Source organism: Chiloscyllium plagiosum, unplaced genomic scaffold (assembly GCF_037043375.1).
Source record: "Chiloscyllium plagiosum isolate Xiang-an unplaced genomic scaffold, Cpla_swu_hap1 HiC_scaffold_27, whole genome shotgun sequence".
NCBI classification, from domain to species: domain Eukaryota; kingdom Metazoa; phylum Chordata; class Chondrichthyes; order Orectolobiformes; family Hemiscylliidae; genus Chiloscyllium; species Chiloscyllium plagiosum.
In genome coordinates this window covers 3,891,145-3,912,565 of record NW_028270165.1, presented here as the reverse complement: position 1 = coordinate 3,912,565, position 21,421 = coordinate 3,891,145, and the positions used below count along the sequence as shown (strand labels likewise).

General features: G+C 45.5%; 1 protein-coding gene across 1 annotated transcript in view; it reads right to left on the bottom strand.

Annotated features, from left to right (window-relative positions):
• LOC122545205 (uncharacterized) overlaps positions 1–21,421 on the bottom strand; it is a 105,063-nt gene that overhangs the window by 7,855 nt on the left and 75,787 nt on the right.

Genomic DNA, 21,421 nt, shown 5'->3' with positions numbered 1-21,421 from the left:
CTTCAGCAATTAGGGGGCATAGATTTAAGGAAAGAGATAGGACATTTTAATGGAATTTAAGGAAAAATATCACCTAGAAATGTGCTGGAGATGGATGAATTTACTTATGGGAAGAATTGGTTTGTTTAAAGGGATGGATATAATGAAATAAAACTAGTTCAGAAGATCATTATAATGTGCTAAGAAAAAGAACGGGAGGTAGACCTCCAATAGTGGAAACAATCTAAAGAAGTTTCATTGTCCCATCTGAGAAAAACAATTCTGCTAAACTTCTCAAACGAACCCGAACATTTGTCAGAACTTGTTTGTTTAAAATCAATTGAACCTATTCCAAGTATTTAGGAAAATGAGAATCATCTTTAATATTGTCCCTATTGGCTGCAACCAAAAGTGATAGGAAGCTTTTTCTGTTTCATTGAAATGGAACTGTCAGAGATATTGGCTCATTAGAAGAACAGAAGAGGGTTGTTTGAGCTTATTGAGCAGTTTGTAGACTCAAACAAGGATCCAGAAAACAATTGAGGGTTATCAGATCAGACATGATCTCACTGAATGGTGGAGCAGAATGGCCAATACTGCTATTTCTTGCGGTAAATCGATCTGTGTGTTGATAAATGCTTTTGTATGACTTTTCTTTGTAGTCAGCAACATTTTGTATTCGGAAGAAGTTGGCTTTTGTGTTGGATCTCAAATAACGCTGGAGGCTCCACTGAGGGTTGTTTAGCAACTGAGGTTACATATCATCAAGTTAAATCAAAATAAGCAGCAAAATATATGGTAAAAATGTAGGTGTGACTGCTGAAGGCCAAATAAAACATTTTCAGTCGCAAAAATGTCTTTACTCCATAATGTTTCGTTTTACATGCAGTCAGCGACAACCAATCAAGGTGTCGCAGAGTAAAGTTAGGTCTCACCAAGACAGCTGACATGTCCGTACAATACTGTTGTAGCGCTCTTTAACCACAGGGTATATACTAGTGATTCATTTATTTTTCACTTTCCCCAACATCCCAAATTAGGTTGAGGTTTGTGACAGCATCCTGATGGGAAGCCCGATGTAACGTGCTCAGATTCTGCTGCAGTAGTGGGATGTGTTAAATTCCCAATGATTTTCAAAAAAAAGAGTGAAAGGCAGTGGTTGCATGTGTTGACACCACAGGTATTATTTATATTGGCTTTGAGATAGGGAACAACCATCACCTCCCAAATTGTGTTTTGTTTGCACAGCAACTTTGAGTATGAAAAGCATTCTATTTTTAGACGGCCTAAATGCATACATCGTTTCTTATCAGCGTACCTTAAAATCAACATTAAAAAGCACAAACAATTCATTTTCACTGTAAATTACATATTTTAAAATCAAATATTGCAAGACATACAAACACACCAAGAAGTCAAAATTTGTGAAGAAAGCACATCTTTTCTGACAGTTCAGACAGGGAAAAACTTTGTTCTTGTGGTGGTCAGTGGAGACTTACTCGATCAAATATTAACTACCAGTGTATCTCACATAGATGCTGTATCAATCAAGATCTTATTGATCACTGTTGACAAAATTAAACCTATTGACCTGACTCTTTACAAAATAAGAACATATTTTAGTACATAACATTTTCCCATAATACAGACATTTGCAGTAGTGCAGTTATGTGAAAAGAAACCTGCGTTGTTAATTTAGTTTGTTGCTCCATTTCATAAATGTTGTTTTCATTTATTTTGAAAATCAACCCTTCCACTCTTTCTAAAGGTACATGATACTTTACTTTTTTTTTTCTTTTCCAATTTTCTTTCACCAACAAAAGTATTCACTTTTTTGGCATTGGGTGGGGGAGCTCTGCCAGCTGCCAATTTCTTGCTGAAATTGTTTCACTTGACATATCAGTCTTGCCAATAAATGACAGCAACAGCAGCAGCTAATACTGATGGTCACACTTCAACAAAAGTACACCAAGGTGCTTCACATTATGTATCACCCAAGTTGGAGAAATGTGAGGATCTCCTTCTCGGCCTTTCCCCTCAGCTGAGGTGTGGTGACCCTCAAGATAAACCACCACCAGCAATCTCTAATGAGAGAGAACAGTCTAATCCTCTGGGAAGACTGTGATGAATGTGTTTAAAGTTGAAAGACTGTTGAAATATAAGGGAGCGGCACGGTGGCTCAGTGGTTCGCACTGCTGCCTCACAGCACCAGGGACCCGGGTTCAATCCCATCCTGGGGCGACTGTGTCTGTGTCTCCCAGTGTCTGTGTTGGTTCCCTCCGGGTGCTCCGTTTTCCTCCCACAATCCAAAGATACGCAGGCTAGGTGAATTGGCCATGCTAAAATTGCCCATAGTGGTACATAAGTCAGGGGTAATTGTAGAGGAATGGGCTTGGCTGGCATAGTCTCTACAGGGTCGGTATGGAGCTGTTGGGCCGAAGGGCATATTCCCACACATAGGGATTCTATGACTGTAACAAACACTACATCTGACAAACAGGTATAAAACTAGCCACCAGGATATATGAACATCAACTAGCCACAAAAACACATGATCCACAAAAACACATGATCCACTATCACTAGTATCTTTACATACAGACAAAGGAGGACACCATGTTGACTGGGACCATACATCCATCCTATGACAAGCTACCATCCAATAAGCCAACCAGAAACACACACAAGAATTCCTTGGAACATGTCATTCCAACTGGAAATCTATTGATTTGGACCCCATCTGCCATGCTCTGAGAAAAAGAACAGAAATGATATCACCATCCTAAAACCAAAAGACATAAATAGAAAGCAGGACATAATACCAGTGCTTAACTCGACTCACTGATGATGTTACCCAGTATGGTGATGAAACATCTGAAAATGACCTTCCAGCTCAGCGAGCAAACCTACATCCAGAATGAGAAAATTCTAGTTGACACAAAGGCTGCCACAAAGTTGGAATTCTCTCTCAAATGACAGTTGATGGTGCCCTCACCAAGATGGATGCTCACGCTCTCCGCCCCAAGACAACATGCGTCTTACCCTCATGAATATGGCGACTGGTTGCCCCCAGAGGTCCTTCCCCAAACAAAGTAAACACTGGGCCTGTGGAGCTTTTATTCACGGCCTCAGGCCTCCCCTAGGAGTTTAGAAACTCCCCAGTCTCCCTCCTCCCGCGATTTCCAATTCTCCCCTGTCTCACTGTCTCCTCTCGGTAAAAGCAATGACTGCAGATGCTGGAAATCAGAGTCTAGATTAGAGTGGTGCTGGAAAAGCACAGCAGTTCAGGCAGCATCAGAGGAGCAGTAAAATCGACATTTCGGGCAAAAGCCCTTCATCAGGAATACAGGCAGAGATCCTGAAGGGTGGGGGTGGGGAGAAAGTAACAGAGTACAATGAGTGGGGGTGGGAAGAAGGTGATAGCTATGGGGGGAGGGGGTGATGGAGTGTATAGGTGGAAAAGAAGATAGGCAGGTAGGACAAGTCATGGGGACAGTGCTGAGCTGGAAGTTTGGAAGTGGGGGGAGGTGGAGGAAGGGGAAATGAGGAAATTGTTGAAGTCCACATTGATGCCCTGGGGTTGAAGTGTTCCGAGGCGGACGATGAGGCGTTCTTCCTCCAGGCGTCTGGTGGTGAGGGAGCAGCGGTGAAGGAGGCCCAGGACCTCCATGTCCTCGGCAGAGGGTGAGTGGGAGTTGAAATGTTGGGCCACAGGGCGGTGTGGTTGATTGGTGCGGGTGTCCCAGAGGTGTTCCCTAAAGCGCTCTGCTAGGAGGCGTCCAGTCTCCCCAATGTACAGGAGACCACATCTGGAGCAACGGATACAATAAATGATATTGGTGGATGTGCAGGTAAAACTTTGATGGGTGTGGAAGGCTCCTTTAGGGCTTTGGATGGAGATGTGCGCACAGGTTTTACAATTCCTGCGGTGGCAGGGGAAGGTGCCAGGATGGGAGGGTGGGTTGGAGGGGGGCATGGACCTGACCAGGTAGTCACAGAGGGAACAGTCTTTGCGGAAGGTGGAAAGGGATGGGGAGGGAAATAGATCCCTGGTGGTGGGGTCTGTTTGGAGGTGGCAGAAATGTCAGCGGATGATTTGGTTTATGCGAAGGTTGGTAGGGTGGAAGGTGAGTACCAGGGGCGTTCTGTCCTTGTTACGGTTGGAGGGGTAGGGTCTGAGGGCGGAGGTGCGGGATGTGGACAAGATGCGTTGGAGGGCATCTTTAACCACGTGGGAAGGGAAATTGCGGTATCTTAAGAAGGAGGCCATCTGGTGTGTTCTGGGGTGGAACTGGTCCTCCTGGGAGCAGATACGGCAGAGGCGAAGGAATTGGGAAGACAGGATGGCATTTTTGCAGGAGGTAGGGTGGGAAGAGGTGTAATCCAGGTAGCTGTGGGAGTCGGTAGATTTATAAAATGCTGGTATCAAGTCGGTCGTTATTAATGGAGATGGAGAGGGAGGTGTCAGATGGTCCAGGGAAATTTAAGGTCAGGTGGAATGTGTCAGTGAAGTTTGCTCAACCTCCTCACGGGAGCACGAGATGGCGCCAATGCAGTCATGAATGTAGCGGAGAAAGAGGTGGGGAGTGGTGCCAGTTTAATTACGGAAGATGGACTGTTCTACGTAGCCAACAAAGAGACAGGCATAGCTGGGGCCCATACGGGTGCCCATGGCTGTCCCTTTGGTCTGGAGGAAGTGGGAGGATTCGAAGGAGAAATTGTTAAAGGTGAGGACCAGATCAGCCAGATGAATGAGAGAGTTGGGGACGTCGGGAGAGGCAGAAACTGAGGGCTTGGAGGCCCTGGTCATGGCGGATGGAGGTGTAGAGGGATTGGGTATCCATGGTGAAGATGAGGCGTTGGGGGCCGGGGAAACGGAAGTCTTGGAGGAGGTGGAGGGCGTGGGTGGTGTCTCGAACGTATGTGGGGAGTTCCTGGACTCGGGGGGAATAGGACAGTGTCGAGGTAGGTCCTCACTGTCCCCTCTCCCCGGGCGCTCAGGCCTGGCGACCTCTCCGGGATGTTTCCGAAACCTGTTTCTGTTCTGAAGGAGGATCACTGGACCCGTAACGTTTCCTCAGATTCTCTTGACACATGCAGCCAGGGCTGCTCAGTTTTCCCAGCGGGTCCTGTTCTTGTTCCTTAAGCCACCGGCGCCATTCCTCTCCCACACTCAGTAACACTGCCTTTGTCTCGCTACATGACCTACACTGCACATGCGCCAACTCACCAGGGACTGGGTGGCCAGACCGTGACGTCACCCCGCGTGTAGTGGGCGCGGTTCGACGAGGCATCCAACCAATCGGAGACAATGGGGGCGGGGCCAATGTGTTCCCTGCTCCCCTCGCCAGCCACCTGAAAGGTGGGTTTGTCTTTAAGTTTTAACGTTGTTTTAAAAAAATTTCAGTCTTTTCCGAAATGTTTTTCCAGACCTCGAAGGCTGAAACATTGGAAAACTTGCAAACATAAAACGAAGGGATACTAAAAAATGGATAAATTACGAAAGAAACCTAGCGCAAAATATCAAAAAGAATAGCAAAAGCTTCTGTTGGCATGCTAAAGGGAACAGAGTCGCTATGGTCCCTTGGAAAATGAAACCGGTGAGTTAATAGGAGGAACACTGAAATGGCAGAGATGCTAAGTCAATACTTTTCCTCAGTTTTCAAGCTGGAGGACAATAGTACCATTCCTATTGGAACGGGCAAGTCAGAGGTGATAGAAAGGATAGAACTTAAACAATCAACGTTGAGAGGGAAAAGGTACACAGCAAACTATTAGGATTGAGGGCAGACAAGTCCCCTGGGCCTGACAGCTTACATGCCAGGGTACTACATAGACTTTAGTAAGGCTTTTGGCAAGATTCCCCAAGGGCGACAGGTTCGCAAGGTTAGATATCATGGAATACAGGGAGAACTAGCCATTTGGATACGGAACCAGCTCACAGGTAGGAAGACAGAGGGTGGTGGTGGAGAGTTGCTTTTCAGACTGGAGGCCTGTGACCAGTAGTATACCACAAGGATGGGTGCTGGGTCCACTACTTTTCATCATTTATATAAATGCTGTGGATGTCAATATACGAGGTATAGTTACTAAGTTTGCAGATGACACCAAAATTAGAGGTGTAGTGGACAGTGAAGATGCTTAGCTCAGAGGATAACAGGACCTTAATCAGATGGGCCAATGGGCTGAGAAGTGGCAGATGGAGTTTAATTTAGATACATATGAGGCACTGCATTTTGGAAAAGCATATCAGAGGAGGACTTATACACTTAATGGTAAGATCCAAGGGAGTGTTGCTGAATAAAGAGACCTTGAAGTGCAGGTTCATAGCTCCTTGAAAGTGGAGTCACAGGTAGATCGGATAACGAAGGCGGGGTTTGGAATGCTTTCCTTTATTGGTCAGAGTATCAAGTATTGAAGTTGGGAGGTGATGTTGCAGCTGTACAGGGCCACTTTTGGTTAGACCACTTTTGGAATATTGTGTGCAGTTCTGGTCTCCTTCCTGTCAGAAGTTTGTTGTGAAACTTGAACGGGTTCAGAAAAGATTTAGAAGGACATTGCCAGGGTTGGAGGATTTGAGTTATTGGGGGAAGCTGAATAGGTTGGTGCTGTTTTCCCTGAAACGTCGAAGGCTGAGAGGCGACCTTATAGAGGTTTATAAAATCATGAGGGACATTGATAGGATAAACAGACAAGTTCTTTTCCCTGTGTTGGGAGGAGTCTAGAACTTGATGGCATACATTTAGGGTGAGAGGGCAAAGAAATAAAAGGGACTTAATGGACAACTGTTTAACCCAAAGGGTGGTGTGGGTATGGAATTAGCTGCTTGAGGAAGTCGTGAAAGCTTGTATAACTACAACATTTGAATGGAATCTGGATGGAAGGGTTTCGAGGGATATGGGCCGAGTGCTAGCAAATGGGACTAGACTGTTTAGGCTAACTGGTCAACATGGATGAGTTGGAGTGTTAAAGTAGGGATTTGAGACGGCTCAGGGAATCCCAAGTTTCATTTCGGGGTCAGAATCAAACACTGTCATTAATTTCACAAGAGAACAGCCATGAATGTTATCACTCTGTGTCCTATTTACACAGATTCACTGTTAAGGCAAATGTACTTAATTGCCTTAGTACTGTTATCACTTGGTTATCTTCTGCATACCTTGAGTTCTCCCCTTTTACCAAGCCTCCCTGCCTGTCTATTTTCTAGTGTGCAGCAAATGTGCTCCATAATTCAACATTATATTTTAGTTTAAATGTTTAAAGACAGGTTTTATGGCTATAGACTTTCTTATTTCCTCCTTTTGTTATTTCATGACAACTACTTAGCTTGTAACTATAATTAGTCCATTCAGTCAATTTGTATTTTCAAATAAGTCAACTGCCTCCTCTGCCAGGTCATCGTCCAGAGGAGCAGAGTCTGAAAGATACTGGATTTCAGCATGGACGTTCAGGCATGGAGGGAGAGGGGTAGACAAGGGTCAATTAACCAGACTCCTTTTCGGCTGAGGTGAAAAACAATGTACAGTCCATTTCATGCATAAGCGGACGACAGTGTATATCCCTAGGATGAGACCAAGGACTATCAGTACAATCCACACGATCCATCCACACAGCGATCATAGCCAGCAAGTGAACTTCCATCCATATGAATCAGACGACAGTTGGGCATATATCTTCCCTGCATCTTGTCCCGTTAGGTGGAAGGAGGTTAAGGTGAGGGTGATAGGCCGGAGTGGGGATGGGGGTGGAGAGGTCAGGCGGCCTACTTGCGGAGTGTTTCAGTGAACACCTCTGGGACTTCTGGACCAACCAACCCAACCACCAGGTGGCTCAACACTTCAACACCCCCTCCCACTCCACCAAGGACATGCAGGTCCTTGGACTCCTCCATCGCCAGACCATAGCAACACGACGGTTGGAGGAAGAGCGCCTCATCTTCCTCGTAGGAACCCTCCAACCACGAGGGATGAACTCAGATTTCTCCAGTTTCCTCATTTCCCCTCCCCCCACCTTGTCTCAGTCCCAACCCTCGAACTCAGCACCGCCTTCCTAATCTGCAATCTTCTTCCTGACCTCTCCGCCCCCACCCCTACTCTGGCCTATCACCCTCACCTTAACCTCCTTCCACCTATCGCATTTCCAACGCCACTCCCCCAAGTCCCTCCTCCCTACCTTTTATCTTAGCCTGCTGGGCACACTTTCCTCATTCTTGAAGAAGGGCTCATGCCCGAAACGTCGATTCTCCTGTTTGGATGCTGCCTGTCCTGCTGCGCTTTTCCAGCAACACATTTTCAGCTCTGATCTCCAGCATCTGCAGTCCTCATTTTCTCCTCTATGTTTAGAAACCAGCATGAATACTGCAGAATGCGAGGTACAGACTTCTACATTTTGATGTAAAGTTATATTAGAGGTAGCACTACCATAGTATAGATGGCAGAGAGAATCTGGGTGCAGGAAGGCATACCTTGAGCAACGGGGTCAAGCTTAGTAGAAAAATAGGCAATAGGGCGCCAAGAAGATCCATGCTGCTGGGTGAGAACAGCTGTCGCACAGGTATCAAGGATGGCAACAGAAAGATGAAAGTGGCAGTCATACAAACGTCTGCCTAGCGTGGGTGCTGAAGAGAGGGTAGTTTTAAGCTCCGTAAAGACTTGTAGTTGTTATGGGGTGAGTTCATACCATTAAGGCACATTAGTCGAGGATAGGGGAGATAATTTTTGATCAGAAGGGCACAATTAGGAATCCATTGTCGGCAATAATTGATGAGGTCAAGAAACTACCGTCTCTGTTTAGGAGTGGTTGGAGGGGCAATACAAAGAATAGGATCAATACGTTCACGTGTCAAGCACCGATCGAATTCAGAAATGAGAGTACCTCGGAACTTAACTTCTTTCTGATTAGTCTTAACTTTGCTGGGGGGTACAATATAGCCACATTGATGTGGATGGTTGAGAAAGGTAGTGGAGTCAGTGTGATTGGACACTTTGTCAGGGCTAGCGAGGAGGTCATCGATGTATTGAACTAGGGTAACGTCTCCAGGAAATTCAAATAATTCAAGCTGGGCGTGAAGAGTCTCTGAAAAGAGACCTTGAGGTAGGCAAGTCCAAATATATTGGTGGCCCTTAAAAGAAGGCAAAAATGTATTGGGCTATCTGGATGCAAAGGAAGACAAAAGAATGCATGTTGGAGGTCAACGATAGTGAAGAGCTTGGCATCAACTGGAACTTGGCTGAGGATAGTAGCAGGATTAGCAACTGGAGGATTATGAGCCTCAATGATTTTATTTACTTCACGAAGGTCGTGAACGACATTCAGGACATCCCGGTGTAGGGATCGGAAAGATAGGTGTATTGACAGAAGAATGGCATGGGACGAGAAGGCCTTGCTGGAGAAATGAATCAATGACAGGTTGAATGCCAGCTTCACCTTCTGGTTTCAGGGGGTATTGAGATATAGACAGGAGGACAGAATTAGGTTTGATCAGGACAATGATGGGTGGGACCTTAGCAAGGCCCACTTGTGTTTTAGAGTCCACCCAGACTCCAGGATATACTGCGTCCTGCGGGTGATGGTGGGCATAATGATGATGAAGGCTGCCGTGAATTGGCTAAGGCTGTGCATAAAATAGGATTGATCCTTGAGTGAGCAGCTGAATTTCATGGCAAGTTTGATGAGCATGGTCAAAAAGAGTCTTGGTGTCAAAACCTACTTCTTAGGCTTTATGTTCTGGGTTCAAGTGAGTGGTGACACAGGGGAAAATGAGAGGGCCAGTTATCCAGCTATGAAGAGGAACTGACACGAAAAGAACGCCACCAGCTGGTGACCTGATCTCACCAATCACCCAAGCGTACTGAGTAGTGCCCAGTAAGTGATTATAGTATGTGTTCAAGCCTGAGATCATAAGCTAAAGTAATGTGGGGGTGAGGGACGTTATGTAAAATAGGATCAAAAGCATAAGGATCCAAATCAAATGACCACCATCGAGGAGGCTTTGGTTTGGTTTTGATGCATTGAACAAAATGAGGTGGATCCTGAATCAGGATACCATCATCACGACATTCAATAGTAATATTTAGAGGACAGAGGAGATCTCTAGCGAGTAGAGGGATATGTAATCCATTAGTTACAACAAAGCAAAAAGGGAGCGTGACACAATTTTTCCACATCACTGTCAGAGGGACAGCGTATGCATGTTTATTAGAGGAACCATCAAAACACTGCAGGATTTCATCATCATCCAAGATTTGAAAATCAAAAGCATTAGCAAGATGGACGGGAAGTGATGAAACAGTGGCTTCTGTGTCAAACATAAATTCAATATCATGGCCATTATGGTTAAGAATTAGCATAGGTCCATCCTCTGGGCTAGCGGTAAGTATGGGAAAATTCAAAGCAGGAAGCTGCTCTATATCCGGGAGTCAGTTTTGAAAAGGGTTTTGTGCAGTAAAAGGGCAACCTGCTGAGGTCACTGGGGAGGGAGACCAGGAGATTGTCTGTTGTTTTTACTGCGGTGATGAACCAGGGACTGCTATGGAAAGGGCAGTTCTTGGACCAATGTCCTGTTTCATTGCAATTGAAACAAAGGTGTAGTTGTTGGGGGACTCTTGGTGGGTGGGGGAGGCAGTGAAGAGTAATGAGAGGATGTATAGAGGCATCATGGACTGTTGGGGAAGGATATATAGGAGGACTGCAAGGTCCATTGGGATGTTGTGAATACACAGTACCATTTCTACTGTCCTGCCATACTGGACGATAGTATGAGGGTTTCATTTGCTAGCTTGACTGACCTTGCAGACGAAAAGGTCTACTTTGAATCCTGGGTTTAAGTTTAGCCACTGTAGTTTGGGCAAGTTCTGTCTTACTCTTGGGATCCTTTCATTCTCAGAAGTAACAAACCTCTCGGCTGAATTGTGCAACCTCAGCATCTTGCCAGTGGATATTGTGGGTTTTAATAGCTTTCTGTACCTGATCAGGTAAGAGAGTCATACATCGGGCATTAAATTGGGATGATCACCCTTGTAGGTAGTTAGCGTCACCAGAGGAAGCACCATAGCATTCCTTAAAACGGGTAAGGAACTCCTCAGCCTCTTCGCCTGAGCTAGGTTTACATGTTAAGACTTTACCCACATCAACTACACGATGCACTGCTTGGTGGAGACAGGTAATAATCCAATCTGATAGTTTCTGCCGGGTGCCGGACTACAGGCTGGGTATGATTATTACCTTGTAAAATTTCTCAGAACTCGCCCATTTTTCAGGCAAAAGGCTGCATTCTGAGGTGAAGTAGGTCTTGGGAGGCAGCATTATAAATGGTCTTAGTCCTGTTAATTACATGTATAAGGCTAACATCTGCTATTTTGTACGGTCAGTCAGGGAGGATCCGTCAGATCGATGTTGTATAATGATTCATGATTGGGGAACTGCAGGGATTGGAACTAGGACCCCAGGTATTCACAGTATATGTCAGTGATTTAGATGAGAAACTAATTGGAATATATCACAAATTGCAGATGATACAAAGCTGGGTGGAAGGGTGAGCTGTGAGGAGGATGCAATGTTATTTGGACAGGCTGAGTGAGTGGGTAAATGTATGGCAGGTGCAGTTTAGTGTGGATAAATGTGAGGTTATCCACTTTGGTAGTAAAAATAGAAAAGCAGATTATTTCAATAACTGTAACCTAGGAGATGGGAATGTTCACCAAGAACTAATCCAAGATGGAGGCTGAGAAAATTTGTGGCTGGAAGAGCTTCTCTTTTTTAAAGATATTTTCAGTGTTGGAGGCAATTTCCTTGAATTCCAGGAGCAGCAATTACTGTTTTATATGCTGTGCATTGTTTTGGAACTTTGGAGTAAAAAAATCAAGTCAACAGCACTTTTAAAAGAGAGAAAGACAGCTAAAGGCAGCGAGCACATGGTCTGAAAGAGAGACAGAGAGAGAAAATCCTACACTGCTAGCTGACACAGCAGTAAATCTATGTAGTTCCTGCCTTTGTTGTTTGAAATCATGTATCTCTGAACATTGGAGTGCATCTAGGGAAAATTAACAAACACAAAATTCACAACTGGTCTTGGTGGAATCTGTGTGGGAGAGCTCACAGCACAGAAACAGATAACTGCATAGTTTTTAATGTGTAACCTTGCTGTAAGTCTGCGGTAGTGAATAGAGTGGGTTCTTTCTTGATTATTTGTTTTGAGATTTTAGAAGCTCACCAGCGGGTCCACAACAGGGAGCGGCCAATCACCTGCTCCGAATGCAGGAAGAAATTCATTGATTCTTCCAGCCTGCAGACGCACCGGAGACAGCCTGCTCACCTGCTGTCAGTGTGGGAAGGGCTTTACCCCCCCTCCTCCCACCTGTGGAGGCCATTGCAGGGCAATTGAAGGAATGACAACCGAGTGCCATTATCGACTGGACTATCAACCCAGCTCTGGGGACTCCTTGGTTCGAGTCACACTGTGGCAGATGGCAGAATTGGAATTCAGTCAGAAATCTGGGGTTCAGAATCTAATGATGAAACCATATTCTGGGAAAAAAATATCCCATGAGATTCACTCATGTCAGAGTCTGTCTGTATCCCAATTTTGAGTCAGACTGGTTCTATTTCCATCGTAGAATTTATAACATATTACATGGATAGACTATCTGAAGATTGTGCGTTTTTTGAGCAAAATAGAATGTACTTGCAATTAAAATCCTGCAATTGCAAATTCACACCATAGACTGATGTGTGTGTCTGTGTATGTGCGTGCTTGGTAAAGTGTGTGAGTAATGGAGTATAAGCCTGTGAGAGGGTGTGTGCATGTGTGTGTGTCTGAGAGCGAGCATGAGTGTCAGAGTGAGAGAGAGTGAGTGTATAGTGTAGTGGGGTCACCTGTAGTGAGACATGAACCCAATGTCCCAGTTGAGGCCACCCTCATGGGGTTCCAAATTTGGCTATCAGCCTCTGCTCAGCTACCAGAAACGATTAAGCAGTTACACAACACACATTGGAGAGGGCAGGGTGGGCCTTGTCTTTCGATTTGCGGAAGTTGAGACGCTCTGGATGCTGTGATCCAGGGCAAACACAGGCTGGAGGACCTTCGGCTCAGAAAGATGCAGCTGGAAGCCGGGTTGCAGACACGTTGGGGGAAAAGGGGAAAGTTAACTGGACACTTTATTCTGGGAGATGGTCTTTCCTCTACGGACAAAGCCTTCTGACTGGGTCAGTGGACAGGGTCAGAGGGTGTCAGCACAGGTCAGACAGATAAAGGGGATCTGAGACAGGTCTGCACGAGCGAGGAGCTAACTGGCTGTGTGGTGGGAGTAAGAACAATGTTGGGGAGGGGGGAAGTGGTGGTCAGGGAGAGAATAGTGGCAGGGATTGTCACCGTTCTCTGCAGTTGGCAGCAGAAGACCAGATTGCATCAGTGTCTGCCTGGCACCAGGATTTGGGAACCGGTGTGCTCAGGCCTGGAGAAATGGAAAAGGGAAGTTGCAGCAGGCGTGGTCTAACAATGTCAGGAGGAGAGAGCCGCTGCTGAAGGCTCATGAGAAGTCAGAAGCTACAAAGACAAAGCAGAACTTCAAAGCTCTGGGTGGCACGGTGGCTCAGTGGTTAGCACCACTGCCTCACAGTACCACGGACTTGGGTTCAATTCCACTCTCATGCAGCTCTCTGTGTGGACTTTGGCATGTTCTCACCTTTGTGTCTGCGTGGGTGAACTCTGGGTGCTCCAGTTTCCTCCGACAGTCTAACCATCTGAAGTTTAGGGTGGATTGGCAATGCTGAAGTGTCCAGGCATCTGCAACCTCGGGTGGGTGAACTATGGAGAACTGCAGGGAAAGTGGGTGGGATGCTGTTTGGAAGGTCAGTCTGAATTTTATGGGCCGAATGGCCCATAGGGATTATATGAATCTACTGTCTTAGCCATGTGTCTATTGAGAAACGACTGCTCCCAAGTCTGCTGTGGATGGAGTGGGTTCCAGTTCATGGAACACTGACACCATTCCTGGGTAAGGTGGGATTTGAGCTGTCACTTCCCCAACCCACTGTCCCCGTGCATTCTCTCTCTCCTTACAGTCTGCACTCACCAAATCTCTCTGCCCAGCCATTCTCTCTCTCCCCCCCATTCTCTGTCTCCAAGTCTTTCTCCTCCCCTCCACCCTCTGTCCCCTGTCCATTTTTTCTCTCTCTCTCCCTCTACCCTCTGCTCCCCTATCCATTCTCTTTCTCTCTCTTTCCCCCCACCCTCTGCACCCCTGTCCATTCTCTCTCCCTTCTACCTTCCCCCCATCCTTTCTCGTACCTCGAGCCCTCTTTGATTGCTGTATCAAGCCCTTCTCGGGAAAGAGAGAGAATGGATGGTGATGACTCAACCTGGAAGACAGGGGAGCACAAGAAATGGCTAATCTTTAAAATTGAGAACAGCTGAATTGATATATTCAGAAACATTGTTAATCTAAAAGCATAAAGCTGCAGACATGTTTCTGAAACTTGCATTGAATTAGGCGGGTAGAGTCATGCAGCACAGAAACAGACTCTGCAGTCCAGCTCACCCATGCTGACTGGATATCCTAAATTAATCTTGTGACCCATTTGCCAGTATTTGACCCATATCTCTCTCGACCCTTCCAATACATATACCCAACTAGATGCCTTTTAAATGTTATAATGGTACCAGCTCCCATCACTTCCTCTGGCAGCCCATTGCACACACGTACCACCCTCTGTATGAAAAAAATACAAATCTATGCCTTCCCCACTCCCTCGTTTGATCTGTACTGATACCTTCGGGGATCTCTGGACTTGGACAGCAAGGTTCCTTTGTTCCTCAGCACTCTGTAGGGACCTACTATTTATTGATTACTTTCTTCCATTATTACATTTCCCAGAATGCCTGGAGATTAAATTCCATCTCTCTGCCCCATTTACCAGCTGATTGGTATCAAAGTGTAGCCGGAGACCATCCTCCTCACTATCAATACCAACACCTTTCCAGAGTTTACTCCTAAACAGAGGAGGGCAGCACTGTCTCCGGCTGAGCAGTGGGAATTGTGTGTGTGTGTGTGTGTTGTGGGGGCTTGGAAACTTTGCAAACTCCCTTTCCTTCATTTTTTATTTCCCCCAAATCCATGCGATTTGAGTTTTTATAACAGAAAACAGCACAGGGTTTAATTTTAACTTCCCACTGGCTGAAACTTTGTCCTCCCCTCTCACGTCTGAGAGTAAAACACTTTCCTTCCCCTCCCCTCCCTCCATGTGTAACACAGAGTTGTGGGATTGGCACCTGTTGTTATTTTGTGATCTATTCCAAATGAAATTTTATCTCTGCGCAGGCACAAGTGAACAGTCTGTTTTTGTGCTTTCTGCGAGATCAGGCTAGCAGCTTTTAAATCCTTATGTTAAGCAGCAGAAGCAAACAGTAGATCAGCAATTGTATTTTGAGAGTGGTAATTCTAGCCCTGGTAATCCCGTTGGGTCAACAGAGAGAGAGGGAGAGGATGTCACACCTAAAGTGCATACAGAAGAGTTGTTACACTTGTTCAGTCAGTTGAGTTGGTTCTGCCCACAGATGTGACTGGATGTTGCTTTTCATGGATCATAATTAAACTACAACGGAACACATTAAATTCAAGGAATTCAATTGAAAGCGAAGTTTGAGGGAATAAATGGAAAACTGCTTAAAGATTGGTTCCTGGTCTTTTACTTCACCAATTAGAAGTTGTTGGTTTGACAGCTCTCCTAATCATAGAATCCCTGCAGTGTGGGAGCAGGCCATTTGGCCCATCGAATCAACACTGACCCCCCCAAACAGCATCCCATCCAGACTCACAAAAATGTGCACCACATGTGTGCAGAGAAGAGGATGCTGGGAGTGAGTGGGATGCTTTCACCACCACCATCTCCCTCCAAGACCCAAACATCCCCACAGCACCACCTATCCATTCCTCCAACACCACAGTGCCTCCGGCCTTACCCCCTGCCAACCACAGTGCCACTGTCCATTCTCCCTGCCACTCACAGCGCCCCCCCATCCATTCTCCCCGCCACCCACAGCATCCCCTGACCATTCTCCCTGCCACCCACAGCACCCTGTCCATTCTCCCCCACCAACTACGGCACGACCTGCCCATTCTCCCCTGTGGCACCCACAGCACCCCCATCAATTCTCCCCCGCCATTCATGGCTCCCCCCTCTCCATTCCCCTGTGCCACCCACGGCACCCCTGTCCATTCCCTCATCACCCCCGGCACACCGTCTATTCTGTCTCTCTTTCTTTCTCTCACCCCCACCCTCTGCATCCCTGTCCAGTCCCTCTTCCCATCTTCTGACTCCCTATGCATTTTCTCTCTCCCCCAAACCCTCTGCTCTCCATCCCTCTGTTCCCCCATATATTCTCTTTCTCCACCCACGTTCTGCCCTCTGTCCATTCTCCTGCAATCCAATGACTCCCATCTATTCTCTCTCCCCTCACCCTCTGCACTCCACTATTTCTCTACCCCACAATGCTCTGTACCCCATTCTCCCTTGGCCCCCTCCACCATTCTCTGCTGCCCCATTCTCTCACTTTGCCCCCTACCCTTTGCCCTGCAGGTCTTTCTCTTCCCTCCCCCCCCACTAACCTCTGCCCCCCAATCTTTCTCTAACCCCACCCTCTGTTCCTGTCCATTTTCTGTTTCTCTGCACACCACCCTCTGCTCTCTCATCCATTCTCTCTCTTTTCTCCCCATCCTTTCTCATGCCTCGAGCCCTCTTTGATTACTGTATCAAGGCCTTTTCAGAAGAGAGAGAGAATAGATGGTGATGACTCAACTTGGAGTCAGGACGGGTGACAAATGGCTGATCTTTAAAATTGAGAATAGCTAAAATGATACATTCAGAAACATCATTAATGTCTGAAAGCATGTTCAATTTTTAAGAGCTGCTGAAATCTTCTGAAACTAGCATTTTAATAGGCGCAGTTAGGCCACAGCTCAGGACAAGCTGTAAGGGGTGAATGGCCTATTCTTAGTCTCATGAAATTGGTTCTGACTATGTCAAAATAGAGTTATAGATTTGTATAGCACAGAAACAAACTAAATTAATCTAGTGACCCATTTGGCCCATTTCCCTCTGAATCCTTCCTATTCATAGCCCTATGAGAATGCATTTTAAATATTGTAACTGTACCAGCCTCCACCACTTCATTGCATACACATACCACCCATTGTGCAAAAAGGTTGGCCCTTAAGATCCTCAGAAATCTTTCCCCTCTCATCCTCAACCTATGCCCACCAGTTCTGGACTCCCCTCCCCTCCCCATAAACATGCGGAAAAGACATACAAAAGTTGATCAGCCAGACAAAATGCAAAAGCAATAAAATGTCGAGCCACGGGGGAACAAAATTGTTGCTCTACCTTTGTTTTCCTATTTACATTTGGAGACTTAAAATCTGTCCGTAAAACTAGAACCCCACAAGAGTATATTGCCAATATTTGCTGGTGTCAGCAACGCAGTGCGCATGCTCATCGCTGCCCAAACGAAAGGCGCGCGACCTGTTTTTGATGGACCAATCGGAAGCCCTGGAGGACCAGTAGGAGATTGGTCTTCCTGCCAATCAGAGCCACCGCATTGTCTGAATGCGGAAGTTGGACCACGAGCTTCTGAAGCTGCTGCTCGTGCTCCTCTCTTTGGAATGGAGATTGAGCTTCACCCCAGACTCCAACTTCCTTTCTCCGTCCAACATCTGTGAGTATGGTAGTCTCTTTTCTCACCCACTTTTTCCATTTCACTTTTTTTCATTCTGGGGTTCGGTTGTTGACTTGCAGCAACTGAAATGAAAAGGAGTGAATCCAGGCAGAGACATACACTGGAAAAATTGGTCCAGGTCTGTGTCTCAATTGGCAAAATACATCGGCAGGAGACTCAAGAACACACTAAGCCAGGCAGCATAAGGGGGTGGACAAGGCGATGTTTTGGGTGTAAACCTTCTTCGTGGCGGAGTGGGCGGTGGGGGAGAGTGCAGGGGGAACTGTAGATGAGGCATTAAAATGGGTGGTGACTGGGAGGACCCGTCAGTCTCTGCGGACCCGGCTGCGATGCTCGGCGAACCGTTCCTCAAGTTTACTCTTGGTCTCCCCGATGTAGAGAAGTCCACAGTTGACAAACACATGGCAAATACAGTACCACAATGTGAAGTTATAGCATTTGCAGTAAAAAAAAACAGAAAGGAGGTGCATTATTTAAATGGTGATATATTGGGGTGTTAATAAAGTGAGAATTGGAGATCAGAGTCGAAAAATGTGGTGCTGGAAAAACAGCAGGTCAGACAGCAACGGAGGAGCAGGAGAGTCGCCGTTTTGGGCATGGGTCTTTCATCAGGAATGGACGTATAAAGGGGCCTCAGCGTCCTCCTACACCAGTCAATGCCAGTTGTCAGACAGGAGCAACAAGCAATCAGCAAGGCAATGGGACATTAACAAGAAAAATTGAGTTCAGAAGTTAACCAACCTCTGGACTTCTGGTACCTCTCCTGTGACTATTGATTTACAGATATCTCAGCAAGGGGCCCAGCAATCACTTCCCTAGATTCCCACAGAGTTCGAGACATCCAGCATCACCACCTCTGTAATATGGATATTTTTCAAGATGTCACCATCTATTTCCCTACAGTCTATATCTTCCATAACCTTTTCCACAGGAAATACTGATGCAAAATACTCATTTAGTATCTCCCCCATTTTCTGCGGTTCCACACACAATCCACCTTTCTGATCTTTGAGGTGCCCCATTCTCTCCCTAGTTACCCTCTTGTCCTTAATGTATTTGTAAAAACCCTTTTGATTCTCCTTCACCCGATTTTCCAAAGCTATCTCATGTCCCCTTTTTGACCTCCTGATTTCCCTCTTAAGTATACTTGTTTATACTTTGTACCTTTATACTCTTCTAAGAATTCACTCGATTTATCCTGTCTATACCTGACATATGCTTCCTTTTTTTTGAATCAAACCCTCAATTTCTCTAGTCATCCAGCATTCCCTACATCTATCAGACTTTCCTTTCACCCCAACAGGAATATACCATCTCTGGTCTCCTCATTATCTCATTTCTGAAGGCTTCCCATTTTCCAGCCGTCCCTTTACCTGCGAACATCCGCCCCAATTAGCTTTTGAAAGGTCTTGCCTAATACTGTCAGACTTAGGATTCCTCCAATTTAGAACTTCAACTTTTAGATCTGGTCTATCCTTTTCCATCACTATTTTAAAACTAATAGAATTATGGGCGCCGACCCAATGTGCTTCCCCACTGACACCTCTGTCACCTGTCCTGCCTTATTTCCCAAGAGTAAGTCAGGTTTTGCACCTTCTCTAGTAGGTACATCCACATACTGAATCAGAAATTTTCTTGTACACACTTAAATTCCTCTCCAACGAAATCCTTAAACCTATGGCAATCCCGGTCGATGTTTGGACAGTTAAATCCCCTACCATAACCATATAAGGGGAAAAAAGGGTCTAAAACTGGGCACAATCCTCCAGGTCCGGCCTCAGCAATGCCATGTATAGTTGCAGCAACGTTTCCTTACCTTTTGTATTCTATTCCTTTAGCTATCAAGGCCAACGTTGCATTCACTTTCTTTCTTATCTACTGTACCTGCATGCTAGTTTTCTGTGACTCATTAATGAGGATACCCAGATCCCTCTGCACCAGAGCACCCCAAAGTCTCTCCGCATTGAGACAGTAGGTCACCTTCCTTTTTTTTGACCAAAATGCATGACCTCACACTTATCCACCTGAAACTCCATCTGCCACATTTGGGCCCACTCTCCTAACCTATCTATATCTATTTGTAAGGTTCTTATTTCCTCATTGCAATTTACCGTCCCACCTATTTTTGTGTCATTCACAAATTTGGCAAAAGAGCTTTTTATCCCTGTATCCAAGTCACTAATGTGGATTGTAAATAGCTGGGATCCAAGGACCCAACCCTGTGGCACCTCACTAGTTACATCTTGCCATCCAGAAAAAAAGCCATAGATTCGGACTGTCATTCTTCTGCCGATCAGCTAGTCACCTATTGAAGCTGATAAATTACCCCTAATCCCATATGATCCCACCTGTGAATTAACTTTTTGTGTGGCACTTCAGCAAATGCCTTCTGAAAGGCCAGATATATTACATCTACAGGATCACCATTATCCACTTTGCTTGTTACATCTTTGAAGAACTTAGTCAAATCTGATTTGCCCTTCATAAAACCATGCTGACTCTGATGGATGGAGTTTTGACTTTCAGACATTCTGATATTGCTTCCTTGATAATTGATTCTACCAGCAGGTGTTAAACTAACTGGTCTGCAATTTCCCACATATTGCCTCCCTCCCTTTTTGAATACAGGTGTTACATTAGTATTTTTCAAATCCACTGGAACCATAAGACCATAAGATATAGGAGTAGAAATGAGACCATTCAGCCGATCGAGTCTGCTCCACCATGGTTGACTGGTTTATCAACCCCATTCTCCCACTTTCTCCCCATAACCTTTGATCACCTTGACAATCAACAACCTACCTATCTCAGTCTTAAATAAACTCAATGAATCTTTCTCACGTCTAGAGAACTTTGGAATATTATAACTAATGAATCCACCATCTCCACTGCACTTCCTAATGTATTTTTAAGAAGCTATGAACCTAGACTCCAAGGTCTCTTTTTTAAGCAATACTCCCAAAGACCTTATCATTATGTGTTGAAGTCCTGCTAAGATCAGCCTAAATTGGACAACTGCATGATGCATCTCGGGCCATAGTCTGGGGTGTGGATTACCAGGTGCTGGGGATTTGTAAACTTTTAATCCCATCAATTTCTCCAACACCATTTCCCTACGACTACTCAGTTCCTTCAGTTCTGCTCTCAATGGACCATGTGTTCCCCAATATTTTGGGGACGTTATTTGTGCCCTCCTTTTGTGATTATATCAGCAACACATGTGGTTAATTGGTCTGCCATCTTTGTTCCACATGAGAACTTTGCCGGTTTCTAATTGTAATTGTTTTCACCAATCCTTTTTTTCCCTCTTCACATACCCCATTTTCCCCTTTTAATCAATCCTTTTGTTGAAACCTGAACTGCTCCCAGTCTTCAGACTAGCTGCTTTTTTTTTTAGCTAATTTGTATGCCACTTCTTTGGATCCAGTCCTGCCCATAATATCCCTTGTTCGCAGTGGCTGGGCCACCTTTTGTGTTTTATTTTTCAGACAGGATGGAACAATGATTGTAGTTGCTCCAGGTGCTATCTAAATGTTTGTCATTTCTTTCAATAATGTGCCCTCGTTTGTTGCAGCCTGTTTGTGCCTGTAATTTCCTTGCTTTAGATTTAAGTCCCCAGTCTCAGTATCAATTCTGTTGCTCTCCACCCTAATAGAAAGTTCTCACTCAGTTCTTCACTCTTCCGCAAGGGACCTCTCACAGCTACATTGC